Here is a 19,977-nt window from a genome sequence, read left to right on the forward strand (position 1 = left end):
ATTCCACTCAAATTCTGCGATGAGAGCATAGAGAGATTTTGCAACAATCACGTACATGTAAATAAACCTTCGATAATAGCCACAATGGCCCATAAAGGCTTGTACCTCTTTAATTTTAGTGGGTCTTGGAAGAGAAGCAGTCACTTGTATTTTCTCAAGATCTTTCGAAATGCAATTTTTGGACACGATATGCCCCAAAATCTTACATTGTCTTACCATGAAAACATATTAATCAGGATTAAGGAAAAGGAAATGAGTTATGCACTTCTCAAAGATCTTTTTTAAGTGTTCGACATGTTCATTTTTTTGGAGAGAATGCACACACAATTCATCCATATAAATCTCTAAGAATTGCCTTAGATATTCCTTGAATGCATGACTCATCATTCTTTGGAATGTTGCAGGTGCATTGGCCAGGCCGAATGGCATCACACAATAAGCAAATATGCCCCATTCTATGGAAAAATCCATTTTGTGTTGATTGTCTGGCTTAATGGTGAGCTAATTGTAGCCCAAAAAGCCATCAAGAAAGATATAATCTTCCTTGCCTGCCACTCTCTCAATCACATGATATGTGATTGGTAAGGGATAGTTATCTCTAATCATGGAAACATTTACCTATTTAAGATTTACACACACTTGAAATTTACCATTCTTTTTGGGCACTACCACAATTGACAATACCCACTTTGTGCTCTCTATCTCATAGATAAAATCCACTTCTTTAAGTTTATCTATCTCCTCTTTGTTTGTGTTGCTTAGCATTGATCTTAAGGGATATCGTATGCTAGCATATTCTAGGATCTACTCCCTTAAGATCTAGTACGACCAAGAAAACACAGTTCTATATTTCTTGAGATTAGCTATCAAAAGCTTCTCTTCTTCTTTGATTAGATTTGTGGCTATGTAAGTCAGTCTCCGTTCTTCCGCAAGCTCAACAAGATCAATTCTCTTTGCATTCTCAAGCCCATCATACAAAGCTCCTGGTCTTTTAGGCTCTCGCATTGGTTGTTCAATCAAAATGCGTCGGTCTTGAATTGTGTATTTTTTGTAGTGAGAGGGTGCATCAATATTTTCAGTGTTAGAATCCCCCTCACATTTCATTCCACTGGTCAAAACCTGCTATAGTGTTCGTTTTAACGTTTGGTACTCGCTTTTTTGCTCGGTTTTGGACATCTTGGTTGATGTTTTAGCCATGTCCTTTTTTTTCTTTTTTCTCTCCTTCTTTGAACTTGCTCAAAAGGTTGTTAACTTTAAGCGTATTCTAGCTATTTTGTCCTGAACATAGTCATGTGCTCCCGCGAGCATGAGATATTGCATTTTGGTCATCAACTTTGACATTGGTTTCTTGAATGTGTTTTTTTGTTTTTTCATTCGTCTCAGTTGATATTTCTGTTGTCTTCTCATTTTTTGGTTAGGAAACTAGTAGAAGTTATTAAGCCACGAAAAAGCTCGTCTCTTCGACATTGCTCCCAAAACCATTGATCCTCAATTCATGGAATTCATCCTCATCATTGTCACAGATATCTCGAATAGAAACTTCATCCACTATGAGTTTTCAATCAATTGTTTCTATTGTTTCTTTTTCCTCATCCTCTCGTGCTAAGATAGCCCTTACCGTATGGAAGTGCATTATGTCGTAAATTCAAATTCAATTTTTTGTTTTTTTTGTATATTGTTTCAAAAGACAATTGATGTTTCATTGTTTTATGTAGGTAAAAAATAAAGGTGCTCATTTGAACCACCCAATTTTGGGTGGCCCAAATGAGCACCTTTATTTGTGAATAGGCGTTTAGCGGTAATATATGCGATAATAGAAGCGACAAGGCACACGGTAATAGTAGTGTGTATATATCCGCAACTATTACCGCGTATATTGCTGCTTAACCGCTACCGCGCCTTTTGCTGTTGGTATTGCCGCATACACAATATATTCTCTTTCTATTTTCCTTTGTTTTTCCACGGCAATGCTAGCGGTTGTGGAATGCTCCTCTTATAGTGATTTATACACAAATGCACTTGGAGCTTGAGACTACTCTTGTAGAAACCATATGTCTTAGAACAGTTAGAACTAATTTCCTTCATATGGAAATATCGGGAATCCTCAAACTCAAATGTGCCGCTGACTGTCAGTTGTTTGTATATCCGATGAAACTCTACAAGTAAATGTCTTACAGAAGCTAGCCACACTTGCAACGTGAAGTCGTGGTTAAAAATTGGCTTGATTTCTTGGTCCCATTGCAAAAAGGTCTATTCGCTAAAGAAAGTGGAAGAGCTTGTCCTTGGGTGCCTCATTAGAGCAAGACAACTCCTCCTCTATCTTGATCTAGAAGGGTTCCATTTATGGAAGGAGGCAAAAAAATCTTCAAAGGTGAGGGTGGGAGTAAGAAATCTCTAGCTCTAGGAATGGGGAGTACAAAGAGGGAAAATAAGAATATCATATTTATAGACGTCGTAAGAACTCCATGATGTCATTTCAAAGACCCTAATGATTGCATTAATATCGATGCATTAAAGTGACACAAACCCCGATGCAAGCTCAACCACACCATATGACACATACCATTTGGGTGAGTATCGTAGTTATATAAATCACCTTGAGTGCACAATCTTCAACTCGCCTCTATCTACACATTGCAAGTATGGAGGACAAGAAGAAGGGAAAAGCAAATATCTCTTAATAGAGGGAAATATTGTTGAGTCACAACGCAAAATGGAAGTGCCTACAATCGAGCTGTCTCTATTTCACATTGTCGTGCAACATTTCTTTTGTCGGCCTTATTATTTATATACATAAGGATAAGGGGCTCACTTACTCTATTCCCATAGAGTGAAGCTCCACCCATATCGTGTGTGCATCTCTTTTCTTTCCCACCCTCTCATATGCTATTCTCACCCCCACATCGTCGGTACTATAAAAGTAAGGGAACTGCTATGTAGAATCCTCCCTCAATCCTCCTCCCTACCTCCCTATTTATAGGTCCTTGGCCTTGTAGGATTCCCTACCATTTAATAGTCAACACTTGGCCTGGGTCCATGACCCCCCAGAGTTTCCCTTGGTATGACGTTTCTCCCCCCTTGGAGAGGCGTTTTCAGTCTCAAGAACAAAAGTGGAAAGATCTTCTAAAAAACACTAATGTTTTCCACACCTCTTAGAGTTCTAGCTCACTATGGGAGAATGCTGCTATTACCGCACAACATTACTGCATAAGAGGAGAGAGAAAGGTTCAAGAAAGAGAGAGATTGTATGCTGCAGCCCCACCGGCGTGTTTTCCGACTTTTCCGCGAGTATTACCGCATGTATTATCGCACATATAGCCGTGTAGATTACCACAATAAAAAAAGAATCCACGCGGCCGGCTGCCCCCATTCCCCTCCCACTTTTCCCTTTCTATAAATCCTATTCTATTTTGTTACTTTTCAGAAATTGGTACCCCCTATTTGCATGGAGTGTAAGAAATCCCATTCTCATTGGGATTTTTAGTACCTCTCTTCTCTTTGCTTTCCTCATCTATTGGTATGATTCTCCTACTCTACTCATGTGTACTCCATGAGATTCTATATCAAAAAATATTTTGTTTCCACCTCAAAATCTTATGTCAACTATGCATTCATATGAAATGGCAAGCGAACGATGATCAAAATTGTATTGTCTTGCGTTCATAAACAAATAGCCCTTTTGTACAGCATAAGTAGAGAAAGAAGACAAAATCCAAAAGATATTGATTAATTTTCATCCTCTAAGAGATCTCTACAAGTGCTTACATCCATGTCCAACCCCATGGTAGCTAAATCAACAAATAAATCTATTGATTCATCCTCTACAGCCTCTCCTATTGAATCATCATCATCCTCTCCATCCTCGTCCTCCTCCTCACTATGGTTGGTTATTGGGAATGGTTGGTTCTCCTCGACCTCAACTGCATCATCGTCATTGGCGTCTTCTTGAGATGGTATGGTGGGATCTTCCAAAGTCTCTATGTTTGTATCTGCAAAGATTTATCTGCTCCATGGTGTGACTGGAATAACATACCAAAGTCGTCTTCGATACATACAAGGCACATAAAACACCTGTAGGTCACAGAGCAAACAACAACATGAATGTAGTTTTATATGTATCATACAATGTTTTAGTGAGTTGCACATGGACTTTACCTGCTCACAACTACTAGGTTGCACCAAGTTGTCGGTCTTCCCGCAATGAAATTGCCCGGAGTCTACCATATAGAGCCCATTCTCATGTCTCTTAACCTCACCCGCAAACCATCGGCAGTCAAAGAGATATTTGTGAAATGTTCTGAAATCCACTTTGATTATCCTCTCTATTGTTCCACATTCCCTCACCTCTTGTGTTGTTGTGTCAAAGTTGCCCATAACTCCACTATCGTGAGTGGTTCGACGCTCGTCTATCTTGCGGGTTCAAAAATGACGTCCTTCGGACCACATAGAGTTGAATGTGAAGGCCTGCAAAAACCAATCAGGATAGATGAGAGAGAGAGAGAGAGAGAGAGAGAGAGAGAGAGAGAGATGACACACATACACACACACATACCCACACACACATTCACTCGCACACTCGCACACACTAAACACATTGAGTATATTACCCTTGGTAGACATCCTCGCGCGTACTCCCATTCTTTAGGGCTTATTTGTTCTCCTTGTGCCTTGGCCTTGGTCATGGCATTGTGTATCCACCCAACTGGAATTAGATCAGGGTATTTGGCAAGCTCTTTAGGAAAGGGAGGTGCTCGCCTACCGCCATGCGACCTCTTTCATGCTTCCCTCTCCCTTTCTCTCGTTGTACGCACCTCCATATACATATCCACCCATTTGTCCATGATGGGAGCATTGAGTAGACAATGGTTGTTGACTATGGCTTGAAATTCCCTATCCAAAATCAAGAGAAAACCTTTCCCACTTGGAATGTTTGCGTGTTTTTTTGGAACCTTGTCCTCCGTCTTTAAACGAGGCAATGTTGGGTCTATTGTGAAAAGATATCAAGAGACATACACAAAAGCCTCTTGTACAATCCAACCCTTTGCCATGCTTGCCTGAACACATGAAACCATTAGTGATTAAAGTAACCAATAAAAATCGTTGTGAATACAATCCAATCCTAATAAGGTTTAAGGGTTAAGATTGATGAATACCTGTGGTTGTGATCATAGCCTTACAAAGTCTTTCAAGGTCTTTAGGAACCTCTCAAGAAAGAACATCCACCTGGAGTGAACCACACCACAAATGGCTATCTCCTCAACAAGATGGAGCAATAGGTGAGCTTGGCTAACAAGGATAGAACGTGGGAATGCATCCTCAATAGCACAAGTTGCTTCAATCGCTAGAAGTCAAGCTGTTGGAATGGCTGAAACTTCAATTTCTTTGGAACTCACAAACCTATAACCAAAAAACCCTTCATAATCTTCATAGTAAGTTAGTCTTCAAAGTAAAGTTTAGGAGGGAGGATCAAATGTGCTATACCTGACAACTTCTCCCACCTTGAATATTGCAGCCTTTACCTTCGTGTCCGCAAATCCACTAATGCTAATTGGAAGCACAAACTATTGCACAAACAAAAAGACTTATTAGTATCCAGAACCCTAAACCACATACACTCATACTCACATACACACACATACACACACACACACATTACCTGGAGAATCTTGTGCAAATCATGGGATTTGAGCCCATACAGTTGTGTGGATCCTCCTTTCTTAGTTTTAGTGAAGACACCCTTGAGCGAACGCATATAACCTGTTGGAGTACGGACGGATGCAATGACTTGTTTCATCCGCTCTTGATCCACCCTTGATAGAATCCAAGGTGCCTTTGGAAGAACCATCTTCCCCCGAGGCCCCATGCGAGGTGTGGCCAAAGGAGGGAACCTCCTTATGGCCCTCATGTCCTCTCTAGCCCCCAATGAATCTTTCTTGCCTACTATGTGATCCCATATAGCTTGCCCAACATTTTTGAACACATTCATTGGATCCAATAGGTGTTGGATTTTCAATGAAGCCCAATAGGGTAGTGATAAGAAAATCACTCTCATAACCCCATCGGTGGAGCAATTTGTCATATGCCATGTAAGAAGCTCACTTGTTCCTTTGGTGCTGAACATGTGCTTGATGCGGGGAATGAGGGGGAAATGATGAACAACCTTGTGAGGTATTGTGGTTACTTGCATTCCCTCTTTGTACCTTGATTCTCCACACTCGGGGCAAGCATCAAGCCTTGCATGTTCATTGCGGAATAGCACGCAATCATTGACACATGCATGTATGCGATCATAGTCCATCCCAAGCCCTATCACCACCTGTCGTGCCTTCCTTCGATTTTCTGGAAGAGATGATCGCCTTTAGGCATCATCTTACCTAATAGCCTATGACATAATTAAAGAACACTCGTTATTGCATATAACCACGAAAAAAACTCACAACTAACACTTATTACACTTAAACGTACCTCAATAGTGCATTGACCCCTGCATTGCTCCATCCAAACATTGCTTGAATATTCAAGATCTCAAGAGATGCTCGTAATATGGAGTAGGAGCATCCCTCGTAAAGAGCGGTGTGTGCTGCCTCTAGCAATGAATCTTTGGTTTTTTGGTCGGCTTCTTCACATGCACACTCAGGCTCACACTCATTCGCCGCCTCACGTGCAAGAAGATCCTGAACCATATTGTGCAAATGATCTTCCTCCACCTCCATGTGGGGCGGGGTGCTGGGGAGATCCCCATATGTGGTGGATGTAGGATGCGCATGCGCTCGTGTGGACCCACCCACATCGGACGGCGGGTGTGACCACCCTCCCATGACTTCTTCCTGGAGGAATCGCTCTTCCGTCGTCCTCCCGCCTCCACCCCGGATCACACTCCAATGGGGAGCGACATCAATGGATGCCAATGTTAAGTATGGAGCCTGATTTACCCTTGTAATTTTCTGTGGTAAAAGCGCACATTGTAAGGCCCCCATTATGAGGAGAAGCCATCGTGCATGAAGGAAAATCACTCACCGGAAACCAAAATTTTCACGGACAAGAATCAGGGGTAACTTTAGAGGCTTTTTTTTTCGCCGGAATATTATGGCCGGACGGTGGCCGGAAAGTGGTCGGAAAACAATCGGTCGGTTGGCCGGTGGCCGGTAGTCAATGGCCGATGGCCGGTGGTCGGTGGTCGGAAGTGGATGGCCGGTGGCCGAATTCAAAAGCGGACTTGTCTTCTCAAGGGCGGCCACACATGGGCGGATTGGAGGGTCCGATTTGGACTTATTTGCACAAGGGCGGCTACACATGGCTGTCTCTCATAAGAGAGGGCAGCCCTTTTGGCCTATAAAAGGAGGCCATTTCTACACACATTTTATAGTGTGAAGTTGATGCAACAAGGTGAGTGTGAGGTGGTGAGAGTGAAGCAAGTCGGGAGCTCTATCAAGGGTTTAATCCCTTTGTAAACTATTTCTTCTTTTGAAGTGCTAAAGCCATTGAGTGGTTGCTTTCCCGTGGACGTAGCCCACATTGGGTGAACCACGTATATCGTGTGTACTCTCTCTCTCTCTCTCTCTCTCTCTCTCTCTCTCTCTCTCTCTCTCTCTCTCTCTCTCTCTCTCTCTCTCTACTCTATAATCTCTTGTGTGTAAAATATATCTCTCTCCATTAAGTAATCTACTCAAAAAAAATTTTAGCTACGTCTTATTTCCTAACAGCTAAAACCCTCGGATTGCTAGTTTCCATTCGAGCGCGTTTTTTCGGATCGTCCCATAGTCCATAATCATCCACGTGAGCCAAGCATATACACCGAAGCCGTGCATCGCACGCTTACATCGCGTACATGGACATGATAGTCGCTCGCTCAACGATCGAGTTTGTTCCGCGCCAACCGGTGGACCCACGTCATCCCAATCGACCTGCACACACGACCACACACTAAATAAGAAAAAATAAAATAAGAAAAAGAAGAATCAAGAATGTTGGTACTGACATGACTGACACTCATTAAGGATAGAGGGGACTCTAAGGTAAAGAGGTGGGTACAAGAGGTCATCCAGTCGGCATAGCCTTAATGGCTCATCAGAGCTTTTTGCGATAATATACGTGGTAATACGCACGAAAACAGAAGCGGTAATAAACACGGTAAAATTTACAGAAAGTTTTTTATATAAAGGGGGCACCTACGTACCCCGCGAAATTGAATGCCAAAAATTCAAAAGCGAGCTCCTTCTCTGCGCCGGCCTGTTTCCCTCTCCATCTGCAAGCTCTCTCTCCTTCTCCCTCTCCATCTCTCCTTCTCCCTCTCCATCTCCAAGCTCTATTACTCTCTTCATCTCCATCCCCACCATATCCACATGATCGAGGTCACGACTGTGAGTGCTCGAACTCTCTCTCTTTCTTCTCGTTCTTCTACACACACACACACACACACACACACACACACACATGCACGCACACACAATGCATACACATTGCACACACACACACACACACACACACACACACACACACACAATGCATACACACACATGCACTAACATGCACACACACATTGTACACACACGCACACACAGACACAATTTTTTGCACAATCACACATTAATGCAAGCATTGGTATGTGCATGCTTTTTACACACACTAATGCTTGCATTAGTATGTGCATGCATTACAAGCACACACTAATGCTTGCATTAGTGTGTGCATGCATTATACACACACACTAATGCTTCCATTAGTGTGTGATTGTGCACAAATTAATGTGTTTTCACACACTATTTTGTGCACAATCACACACTAATGCCCGCATTAGTGTGTGCATGCATTACAAGCACACACTAATGCAAGCATGAGTGTGTGCATGCATTATACACACACACACACACACTAATGCAAGCATTAGTGTGTACATGCATTAGTGTGTTTCCACACACTAATTTGTGCCCAATCACACACTAATGCAAGCGTTAGTGTGTGCATACCTCTCTAGCACACACTAATGCTTGCATTAGTGTGTGCTTGTACACAAACTAGTGTGTCTACACACTAATGCATGCACAAGCACACACTATTGTGAGCATTGGTGTGTGAAAAAATTGCACACACTAATGCTTGCATTAGTGTGTGCTTGTGCACTAATTAGTGTGTGAAAACACACTAATGCATGCACACACACACTAATGCTTGCGTTAGTGTGTGCTTGTGCACTAATTAGTGTGTGAAAACACACTAATGCATGCACACACACACTAATGCGAGCATTAGTGTGTGCATGTGCTACAAGCACACACTAATGCTTGCATTAGTGTGTGTGTGCATGCATTGGTGTGTTTTCACACACTAATTTGTGCATAAGCACACACTAATGTAAGCATTAGTGTGTGCATGCGTTACAAGCACACACTAACGCTTGCATTAGTGTGTGCTTGGACATGCATTAGTGTGTTTTCACACTAATGCTTTCCCAAGCACACACTAATGTAAGCATTAGTGTGCATGCGTTACAAGCATACCAAAACATACCTCCATGTGGGTGTGCGATGATATTGATTGAGACCCCAATGGTCACCGAGAAGCCCAACGGTAGATTAAGGGCCAACACACACACACACTAGATTAATCTCTTTTCCACACACTAACGCACAAACACAATGGAATAATTAGAAGCACACACACACACACACTCTAAATGGATGCAAAAAAAAAAAGCACACAAACCATGTCTTAAATAGGAGATAAAAGGAATCCTATGCAAGGAAGAATCCTATACAAGGAGGAATCCTATGCAATAAAGAATCTCACTTTCACTAGAATCCAATGTTAATTAGGGTCCCTTTTTTTGTGAAATTGTAGGATATGTCATCCTCTTCCACGCTCGGCTATCGAGCCGTAGAGGACTTTCTCGTCGACGGCCTCTCTTACAAGGACGCTTGTTCCGCTTACTACTCGCAGTCTTCCTCCCACCAACCACAATCATCCTTCAGCTTTCGATGGTTCCAAGATGCAGTACATGACCCCGAACTCGAGAGGGCATACCGCGCCCAAGCAGAGTGGCTATCCTCGTAGTAGAGTCTTCTAGGGCGGTACACACCCGCACAGTTGGCTGCCTATGGGCTCTCACCGCTTGCGACACCGGGCTCCTGCACTCCCTACATGCAGAGTGTGCCTCCCACAGCGCCTCCCTCCACCTTACCCTCGACTTTTCCGTCACCCGAACCTCCCTCCACCTTGCATTCGCAGCGATCCACGCCCGCACCCTCGAGTTATCCGTCGCCTACACCACCCAACGGTTCTGGCTCGGGCCAGCGCTCTTCACGTGGCCAACGCTCTTCCCGTAGTGGTGGCTCAGGCTCTCCTCGAGGTAGTGGCTCATGCTGCTTTGGTGGTGGAGGGAGCAGTGCTACATATTCACCTCCTCTTACACCCCGACCTCCTCACTCACCCCTTGGAGCTCCACATGAGGATGAGGACCGCGATGCGCCCGCCCCGGACGCTCGTGGCTACTACTATTATATACATCGAGGGGGGAGGTGGATCTAGGTTCCTCTTTGGGGAGGACATTTTGAGGGCACCTTAACCAGCTGATCCACTCGACATACCAAGATTGCTTTAAATCTTTCAAAGATCAGGACCCAGCCGACTTGATGTACATTCACACGACATTGCTCATGCGGTTCCCTAATCCGGAAGTGGAAGAGTTCTCCAGGCAGTGGCTCGAGGAGCACGTCAAAAATTTCTTGAAAAATAAGAAGTCCAGTGTGCGGAGGGCGTCAAAGAGAACATTTGAATCTGAGGGTCACAACTATCGCCTTGGAAATGTTCACGACGAGGAGTGGGAGAAATCCCAGGGCGAGCTAGAGGATGAGAGAGTGGCAGGTGCTAGGACGCACACTCGGCAGGTGGAGGCGAGGACGCAGCAAACACCCACGCATTACAGCTCGGGCGAAAAAGTAGCATGGAAAGATAAATTTGTGAGTGCGCGTAATTTCATTTGAATTGATTTAATTTGTGGTAATAAGGTTAGGTTTGTGATATTTTTTAATTGATATATAGCAAAATATTACTCTGACCCGCCCAAGCCAAGAGATCCAGAGACCCACTCCGAATATCAGCTGGATGTATGAAAACAACAAAATCAATCGTGACGAATTTGAAAATGCATGTCGTACACTACAGCCTGTAAGTGTGAACTTTTTTAAAATATGAGTGCATGTAGAATTATGTATCCATTTGTATTAATTAAAGATTTTGTTGTTTTTTTTCTTTTCCAGAGTCAGGGAATCCCTCGTGAGGTCCCAGGATCCGAGTAGCTCAATCCTCCGAATGTTTTTGGGCCCGTCTTCTTTTGGCCACAGTTGTATAGCCCCCATGCATCGCCTATTTGGGCAATTTTGTAATATCCAATATAATTAAACACTTGATTTTGGTCCAAAGTCTTCTTTTGGCCATAGTTGTATAGCCGCCATGCATCGTCCATTTGGGCAATTTTGTAATTAACAATTTCTCCAATATAATTAAACATTTGATTTTGGCCCAAAGTTTTTGTGCAATGAAATTGTTTTTTTTTAATTTATTAAATGTATAGGAAAAAAAAGGCAAATGACCATTTGGATGGGTCCTACCAAGGACCATCCAAATGGTCATCTGCTTTTCTTTTAAAATACTCACGCGTGCGGTAATTCTTGCTGTAATCTTTTGTGCGGTAATGCTTGCGGTAACTCCTGCGGAAATAAGCGCGGAAATATAGCCGGGCCGATTACCGCGCGCATTTCTGAAGGACCATTACCACGAGCATTGACTCTAGCATTACCGCCTCCAAGATTTTTTGACTTGAACTTTCCTTTGTTTTTGTGCGTCTATCTGAGTGGTAATGTGCTCCAAATGTCATAGTGGCTTTTCGTGTGACAAGTACATAGTTCAGTAGGAGATTCCATGAAACCAAGAGAAACATCTCTTAAATCCTTGTTGCTTAAGAGGGAATTGGGGATAACCGGTTGTCATCAAATTTAAGCTTCTTTTGGATTTTTGGCAAACTCCCATAGGATTGGTCCCTTGCACACATGTAAGCCTTGCTCTTAACTACCATCTAACTACACTAGATTGTTGTTGCCAAGTTGGTTGCCAAAGCCTTGCAACCACTTTTGTCTGCCTGCTTGCGACCCAAAACATCCTCTACTAGTCGTCATCACTCCAACCTCGCTCGCATGATGCCTCCTACAGAGCTTGGTCGCTACCTCTCTTTCATTGCAGACTCCTTTGAAAATGAGTGGCCTTCAATAAAGTGATGGTCGTTGATCGTCCATCAAGTGTCAAGGACCATTCAGTTTAAGAGTGAGATCATCCCCAAAAGAAGTAGTGAGTTCTCGCCTTGCTCATTAGTGGTCAGTTGATTGCCAACCGAGATATATATATATATATATATATAAGTTTCTTTAAACCTGGATCTCTAAAAACCTCACATAAAAACTCCCAAAATTTTATTCCTTAATCCACAATTCTTGCAAGACGATAAATTTTTGTTTTTCTTATTTTTAATAAAGAGAAGTAGTCGACAACTAGCTTATTATCTCTATTGAAAATCCTCAAATACGTCATTGAAGAGTGCTTCTGAAAACTTTATGCTTATTCCAAAGAAAAACAGAATCAATAGAAAGGCTTTCACTTTCAAAAAAATTGATGACACTAAAGATACTAGTACTGCTTTGGCATTGGTTTGGCATGGGCTAGTCAATTAAATAATTATTTTCATAATGGAGACTTTTTTCAAATATGTGAAATGGTCAAATGTGCATCAAATCAAATCACTAGTAGAACTACACTTTGATGGAATACAGCCAAACAACATTATAGACGATCACGGACTTGGTCTCATTTAAAAAGCTATATCTACCCAATTTTTTCCACACAATACAAAGCTAAAGGAGGACACCAATGTGATTTAATTAGTTAGGGTAAAAATGAAGATGTGCATGCCTTTAGTGATCGTTTTTAGAATTGGCTCATTCAACTACAAGCCAGTGAACATGTTATCTGTAAACAATGAAAGCATAAATACATATCAAGGTAGCACTTTCAATTGGTGTCGAGGTCTCCCTAATCTCAAAAAATTTTAAAAAAATTAAAAACATCTTAAGTGCATAAGTGAAGGGTGAGATTAGGAAATGAAAATACCCATGCAAATGGAAAGTCAAAAGACTTTTTGTGTCCTTGCTCGACATAAGCGTTTCTTATAGCAGGGTCCCAGTATGCTCTAAGGGTATTAGTAGAATTATGAAAATGTTACTTAAATGTGATCATGCAATGTTTTTTTTTTTTAAAAAAAATTCCGAGAAAAAGATCCTTCTATTAGTTACTGAAACCGCCCATAGGACTACAACCACCTCTTCAAGAGAGGGCTACAACAACCATGGTGGGAGACTCTCCCAATGAAAAAACCCAGAATATGTACAATGGGGCTAAATCAAGAAATCGGGGGAGGGAAGAGCCACACAGGTGGTCGGTAGTGCCATCGGAGTACTCCCTGGACTATGGTGTAGAATGGCCCAGGGCGCCAGAGTCGAAGGAAAGCCTCCTGGCGCTCCCACATGCAGTCGGAGGTGCCCTGTAGTCCCTCAAGCTATCCTCTTAGAGTACGAATCAACTCTAGCCAGAAGTCATGAACAGTCTCTGCTGGTGGCACAGGCCGAACCTCAAAGATGCGGAAACAGCGGGCCCGCCAGATGAACCAGAGTGTCAGTCCGCTGATGAGCCCCCAACACTTCTCTCTCTCACTGCACCACTCCTATGGAGTAAGCTCTGTAACAGGCTGGAGTGTAGGTCGCCCCTCCTGCATCACAATCATCCTGCTGGTGGAAGATAACTCAAATTGCAGTGCCCGACCCATGAGGGTGGACCAAGCCGCTGCCTCCCAAGTGTATTGTCGAGCCGTGGAGAGAGCAGGCATCAGCCGAAGAACTCGTAGCCACACCTGCTGGGCTGAGGGACAGTCCCAAAGACAGTGACGCTAACTCTCCACCAAGTGGTCACAAGCTGCACATGCGGCCGAGAGACCACTATGCACTAGCCAACTCCCTACTGCTATAGCTGTGTGTGCCACCAGCCACTGAAACAAGGTGACTCGCCTCGTCTATCTAGAGTCCCACAACCTCTCCCAAAAGGCTTCCAAGAACTCAACTGTAAGACCCTCCTCCTGCCAATGAGGTGCTGCAGCGGGGAGGGCCTCTCTCTGTGCTGCCAGTATATGACGTCCTAGTCGAACAGTGTACTGAAAGAACGGGACTCCTGGGTGGTCTGTAGAAGAGACAGGGTCCCTCCATAGCCACTCACCAGGATCCCACTGTACTCGTGCCAGTGGACAACACTACCAAGCCCACAGCCTCTAGTGTCCAGTCTCAAGAGCTGCTGGGTCAGGGTCAATGACGCAAGTCCTCCCACACATGCCCACTACTCGGATCCTCTGAAAACAGCACTCTGCTACTTGCAGGGCCTCTACTGCAACTCGCTGTAGTCGTCCCCCACCCTGAAGCTTAAAGAACAGGGATGGGACAGTCTCTGAGCAGGCCCTGACTGAGATGAGAACCTCCAGTTGTGTGAAGGCTCCCATCCACCGTGGTGCTACTGGCTCGAGAGGCGTGAGCCACTCAGTTGGAACTGACTCTGTGATGTCCTGACACATGCTCTGCACCTCTCTCATGCCATGCAGCTGGAGCCCCCGCACCTCCTCTGACAAACCTGTGAACTCTAGCCAGTCACCCAGAGAGCGTGATGGGCCTACTACCATGGGACCCCATGAAACATGAGGCCGACTACCAACCAAGTGGCCTCTCTGAGTGCTAATCATGGGGTTCCAGACAAGGGGCTGGCGTAAGCGCTCCTCCGTGCACGTCGGCTGTCTCTGCTCCAGGCCACGTCGTAAGAGCTCCCAGGATCGAAGCAAGCTCATAGCAAAGCGGTCCTCCAGTCTCCTGCTCAAACCAACTCTGCGCATCTCTTTAAAGATCCATCTGGTCGAAGGTTGCCAAGGGCCTCCGGACTGAGGCACCCTAGCACTAAGCCGCTGTAGCAAGAACTCCTTCCAGGGCTCCTCGCCTGGAAGAAGTCCTCTGGCGATGAACTTCCCAAGAAGGGCTCTGCTCTGCTCTACTGTGCTAGATCAATGATCCCAAGCCGTCCCTGTGAACAAGGAAGAGTGATGACCTGCCAAGCCACCTTGGCTCGGGAAATCTGAGTGTCAAAGGAAGTTCTTGATCAGCCTCTCTACCTGGCTAATACAAGAACTCGAGAAGATCCAGCAGTGAAGGAGTGCGAGCGGAAGTGCGACGCAAGAGAGAGTGCGAGAAGAAGAGCACGACGATATGGTGAACTCGCTCTACTGTAATGTGTAGAGCATAGTGAGTTCTTATTAGGTTTTTACAAAAGAATATGTGTACATACCTGGCGGCCCGCCCACTTACCTGGGCGACCACATTGGGCTTTATACCCCAAAAACCTCCCACTTAAAGTCCAATGTGGTACTTTAAGTGTGAGAGAAGCTACTATACAAGCTAATATACAAGAGATGTAGAGAAGTGATGTACTACCCTACACCTAACTGCTTGCGAAAATGCGCAAAGCTCTCTGAGGGAAGTCCTTTTGTAAGTAGATCAGCAAGATTTTCTGTGGTGTGAACTTTGACAAGCTGAAGTTGCTTATCCTCGAGCATTTCCCTGATGAAATGATACTTCACATCCACATGCTTTGTCTTTGAGTGATAAACTGGATTGCGAGCCAATTGTATAGCACTTTGACTATCACAATATAACACAGGCATCTCTTCTTTGATTCCCAAATCTGTTACTAGTCGATTAAGCCAAATTGATTCTTTGCATGCCTCTGATGCTGCAACATATTCAGCCTCTGTAGTAGACTGAGTAACACAATCTTGTAATCTAGAACGCCATGATACTGCTCCACCAGCCAATGTAAAGACATACCCTGACGTAGACCTTCGGTTGTCTAAGTCACCTGCATAATCTGAGTCTGTAAAACCCTTTACACTTAGCTCCTGACTCCCATAGCATATACCCATACTCTTTGTAGCTTTCAGGTATCTCAATATTCCTTTCACTGCCTCCCAATGTTTCTTGCCTGGGTTTGACATGTATCGACTTACTACTCCCACTGCAAATGTAATGTCTGGGCGAGTAGCAATCATTGCATACATCAAACTACCCATTGCAGACGCATATGGAATCTTATCCATTTCAGCCTGTTCTTCCTCAGACACAGGACAATCTTGTTTGCTAAGTTTCACATATGGTGGCAATGGAACACTCAGTGCCTTTCCCTTCTCCATATTGAAACGTTGCAAAACCTTGTCAATATACTCTGTTTGAGATAACCAAATCAACTTCTTTGATCTGTCTCTCTCAATGCGCATACTAAGTATATGACTTGCCTCACCCATGTCTTTCATGTCAAACGAATTTTGCCATCTTTGACTTCAAAGCTGAAATTTCTTCCAAGTGCTTGCCAACAATCAACATGTCATCCACATACAAAATAAGGATCGGCCAACTACCATCCTTAGCCTTCTTTGTATATAGACAGTGATCGAACTCACTACGTTTGTAGCCTTGAGAAAGCATAAACTTGTGGAATTTATGGTACCATGCCCTCGGTGATTGTTTTAAGCCATAAAGACTCTTTAACAACTGGCATACCCAATCTTCCTTGCCTTTCTCAACAAAACCTTCTGGCTGCTGCATGTAAATTTCCACATCTAAATCACCATGCAAGAACGCTGTCTTGACATCCATTTGGTGCAACACAAAATCTAATATGGCAACCAATGCAAGAAAGCATCTCAATGTAGTCATCTTGACCACCGGAGAGAAGACTTCATCAAAGTCAATGCCTTGTTCTTGCTTAAAGCCCTTGGCAACAAGCCTTGCTTTGTACTTTGGCTGACTATCATGAGCGGTGATCTTATACCTGTAAACCCATTTACAAGGTAGAGCCTTTTTTCCCTGTGGTAATTTAACTAGCTTCCATGTCTTGTTTTTATGCAGAGCTGTCATCTCTGACTGCATGGCCAATTGCCGATTCCTGGAGTCCTTCATTTTCACTGCTTCCTTGTAACATGATCTACGCACAATAGGTGGCTCAGGCTCAGCCACAACCTGTGGTTCCACTCTATCCTGTCCTTGCTCCTCTTGAGCCCTGACATTTTGTCTTGCACGTGCAAGTCCATCTTCTTGGAAGACAACTCTTCTAATCTCCTCAACCCTCTCTGGTTTAGAATGATATTTGGATTCATTAAAGTGAACATCATTGCTGCGGACAACCTTTCTGGATTCGGGATCCCAAAGTCTGTACCCCATCTCACCAGAATTACCATAGCCTAGAAAGATGCACTTTCTACTCTTTGGCTCAGGTTTGTTCCTAAATTACTTTGGAACGTGAGTATATGCCCCAGAGCCAAAGACTCTGAGATGCTTGTATGAGGGCATTTTGCCTGACCATACCATCTCTGGCACTGAATCCTTCTGCAAAACCTTGCTAGGAGATCTATGTACAAGATGAACAACTGTTGATATAGCTTCAGCCCAAAACCCATTTGGCAGCTGTGCATTAGACAACATACTTCTGACCTTCTCTTGTATGGTCCTATTCATCCTCTCAGCAACACCATTTTGAGGAGGATTGTAAGGAGCAGTAAGTTCACGTTTTATACCTTTTGACTCACAAAAGTCCTGAAAGGCCTTTGAAACATACTCTCCACCATTGTCAGTGCGTAAGCATTTAAGCTTCATGCCACTCTGATTCTCCACAAGTGTCACAAACGTTTTGAAAACACTAAACGCTTCATCCTTGTGCTTGAGAAAGTAAACCCATACTTTCCTCGAGTAATCATCTATAAATGTCATAAAGTAAGAAGATCCCCCTAGAGATAGCTTAGGCATAGGTCCACACAAATCACTATGAACAAGTGCCAACTGTGTATCTCTTCTACTGCTTCTATGCTTATGTGGCTGCTGTGTTTGCTTACCATACAGACAATGTTCACAGAATTCAAAATCATTAAATGAAAAGCCAGGCAAATAACCAGAACGAGACAAGATTTCCATTCCCTTCTTGGACATATGTCCTAACCGGCTATGCCACAAAGAAACGTTCGGCTGCTCGGTTACATTGATTACATTTTTAGAGACATTTGATACATAAATCATGTAAAGTCCTCCAGACTTTACTCCATGTGCTACTGTCATAGAACCCTTGGATATCTTCCACATGTTCTGTCCAAAAGTGGTGACGTAGCCAGCATCATCAAGTAAACCTGTGCTGATCAAGCTCTTTGTAATTGCGGGAACATGTCTCACATTCTTCAGCGTGAAAGAAGAGCCATTTTGAAACTTCAATTGAACATATCCAACACCTAAGATCTCACATGTCTGCCCAATGCCTAGCCGAACATGATCTTTAGTGGTCACATAAGAGGTAAACCACTCCTTGTTTGGAGACACATGAAGTGATGCCCCTGAGTCTATAATCCAGTCACTCAGTGCATTTCCATCAGATGCTGTAAGAAGAGCTGAGTCCATTGTATTCTTCAAGAAGTAGATGTCTCCTGACACTAGACTGTCATCCTCTGCAACAGTGTTTGTCACATTTATTTCTTGAATCTTCACTGAGGACTTGTTCTTCTCACCATGGTCTTCAGCTTTCTCTTTGCCTTTTTCTGCTTTCCATTCTCTGCAGTCTCTTTTCATGTGACCCTTCTTGCCACAATGGTAGCATTCTATGTCACTCTTGCCTTTAGCACTGCGGGACTTGCTACGAGACTGATTCCTCTTTCCACCTTTGTACTTTTCTTTGGTCCTTCCCCTGACAACTAAGGCTGTTCCTTTGCCTTTGTCCATTGTCTTTCTATTGGTTTCTTCAGTAAGCAGACTTCCTTCTACACCTGCTATGTTCAAACCATCTGGAGGTGCAGAATTACTCAAAGCTGTGAAAAAAGTGTCCCAACTTTCCGGCAATGTGATCAACAGGAACATAGCTCTAACAGGTTCATCAAACTTGACACCTTGAGCTGACAACTGACTATAGATTGTGTTGAATTCATTCAGATGATTGGACATAGGTGTCCCTTCTTTCATCTTCAAGTCAACAAGCTTCTTAAGCCAGTATACCTGTGAAGCTGCACTCTGCTTCTCATAAAGATCACTCAGCTTTAACCATGCTTGATAAGCCGACATCTCGTCTGCTACATTGAAGTAAACGCTTTCTGCCAAAGTCAGCATAATGGTAGAAAGTGCCAATTCATCCATTTCGCTCCATTCATCTTCGTCCATATCTTCTGGTTTTATCCCCTTGAGATTTATAGGTTTTATCTGCTTCTTTTGTACCAGCACGTGCCAAATCTGCTTCTTCCACAATGGGAAATTGGTTCCATCCAGCTTCTTGATATTGTAAAGAGCAGTGTCCTGTGATCCAGCCATAGCTACGCTTCACAGTAGTTTACTTTCCTGGGAAAAATTCGGCAGAGTTTCCCTTGTAAACTGACCTCTGAACCAATATCAACCTGTCAAATGAACCAAGAAAGCTTCAGATTCTGCAGAAATTTTGGCAGAGGCTCCTTTGTAAAATGGCTCTGGTGTACTAAAAACAGACCAAAAAAGAGCTCAAAAAACCACTGTCTCTCTAACACTGTAAGCTGTGGGTAAACCTGTCCTGCACCTGTACTGTCTCTGACTGCCCTATCACTGTCCTGTAAGCATAGACTGCGACAATGCCTCAACGGCAGTAAAGCAAAGATGCAATCCCAACTGTCTAACTCACAGTCAATACATCCTAGCTGCCTATCTAAGGGTGCTCGAGGGATCGCTCCAAGACCTGTATCACTGAAAGGATCTCAACATTCGAGAATCCCCCAGCTCAATAAAACCTCACTCGACCCTCAGCAAAGGCTGCAGTAAATCTGACAGTACATAGACTTCCCACAAAGTCATACAT

At 43.6% G+C, this 19,977-nt stretch overlaps 1 pseudogene; it reads right to left on the minus strand.

The window, feature by feature from the left end:
* Positions 1-3,726: 3,726 nt before the first annotated feature.
* On the minus strand, positions 3,727-5,219 carry LOC147418435 (uncharacterized; annotated as a pseudogene).
* Between the last annotated feature and the right edge of the window lie 14,758 nt (positions 5,220-19,977).

This window comes from Adiantum capillus-veneris, chromosome 30 (genome assembly GCF_014529385.1).
Source record: "Adiantum capillus-veneris isolate H3 chromosome 30, ASM1452938v2, whole genome shotgun sequence".
Classification (NCBI taxonomy): domain Eukaryota; kingdom Viridiplantae; phylum Streptophyta; class Polypodiopsida; order Polypodiales; family Pteridaceae; genus Adiantum; species Adiantum capillus-veneris.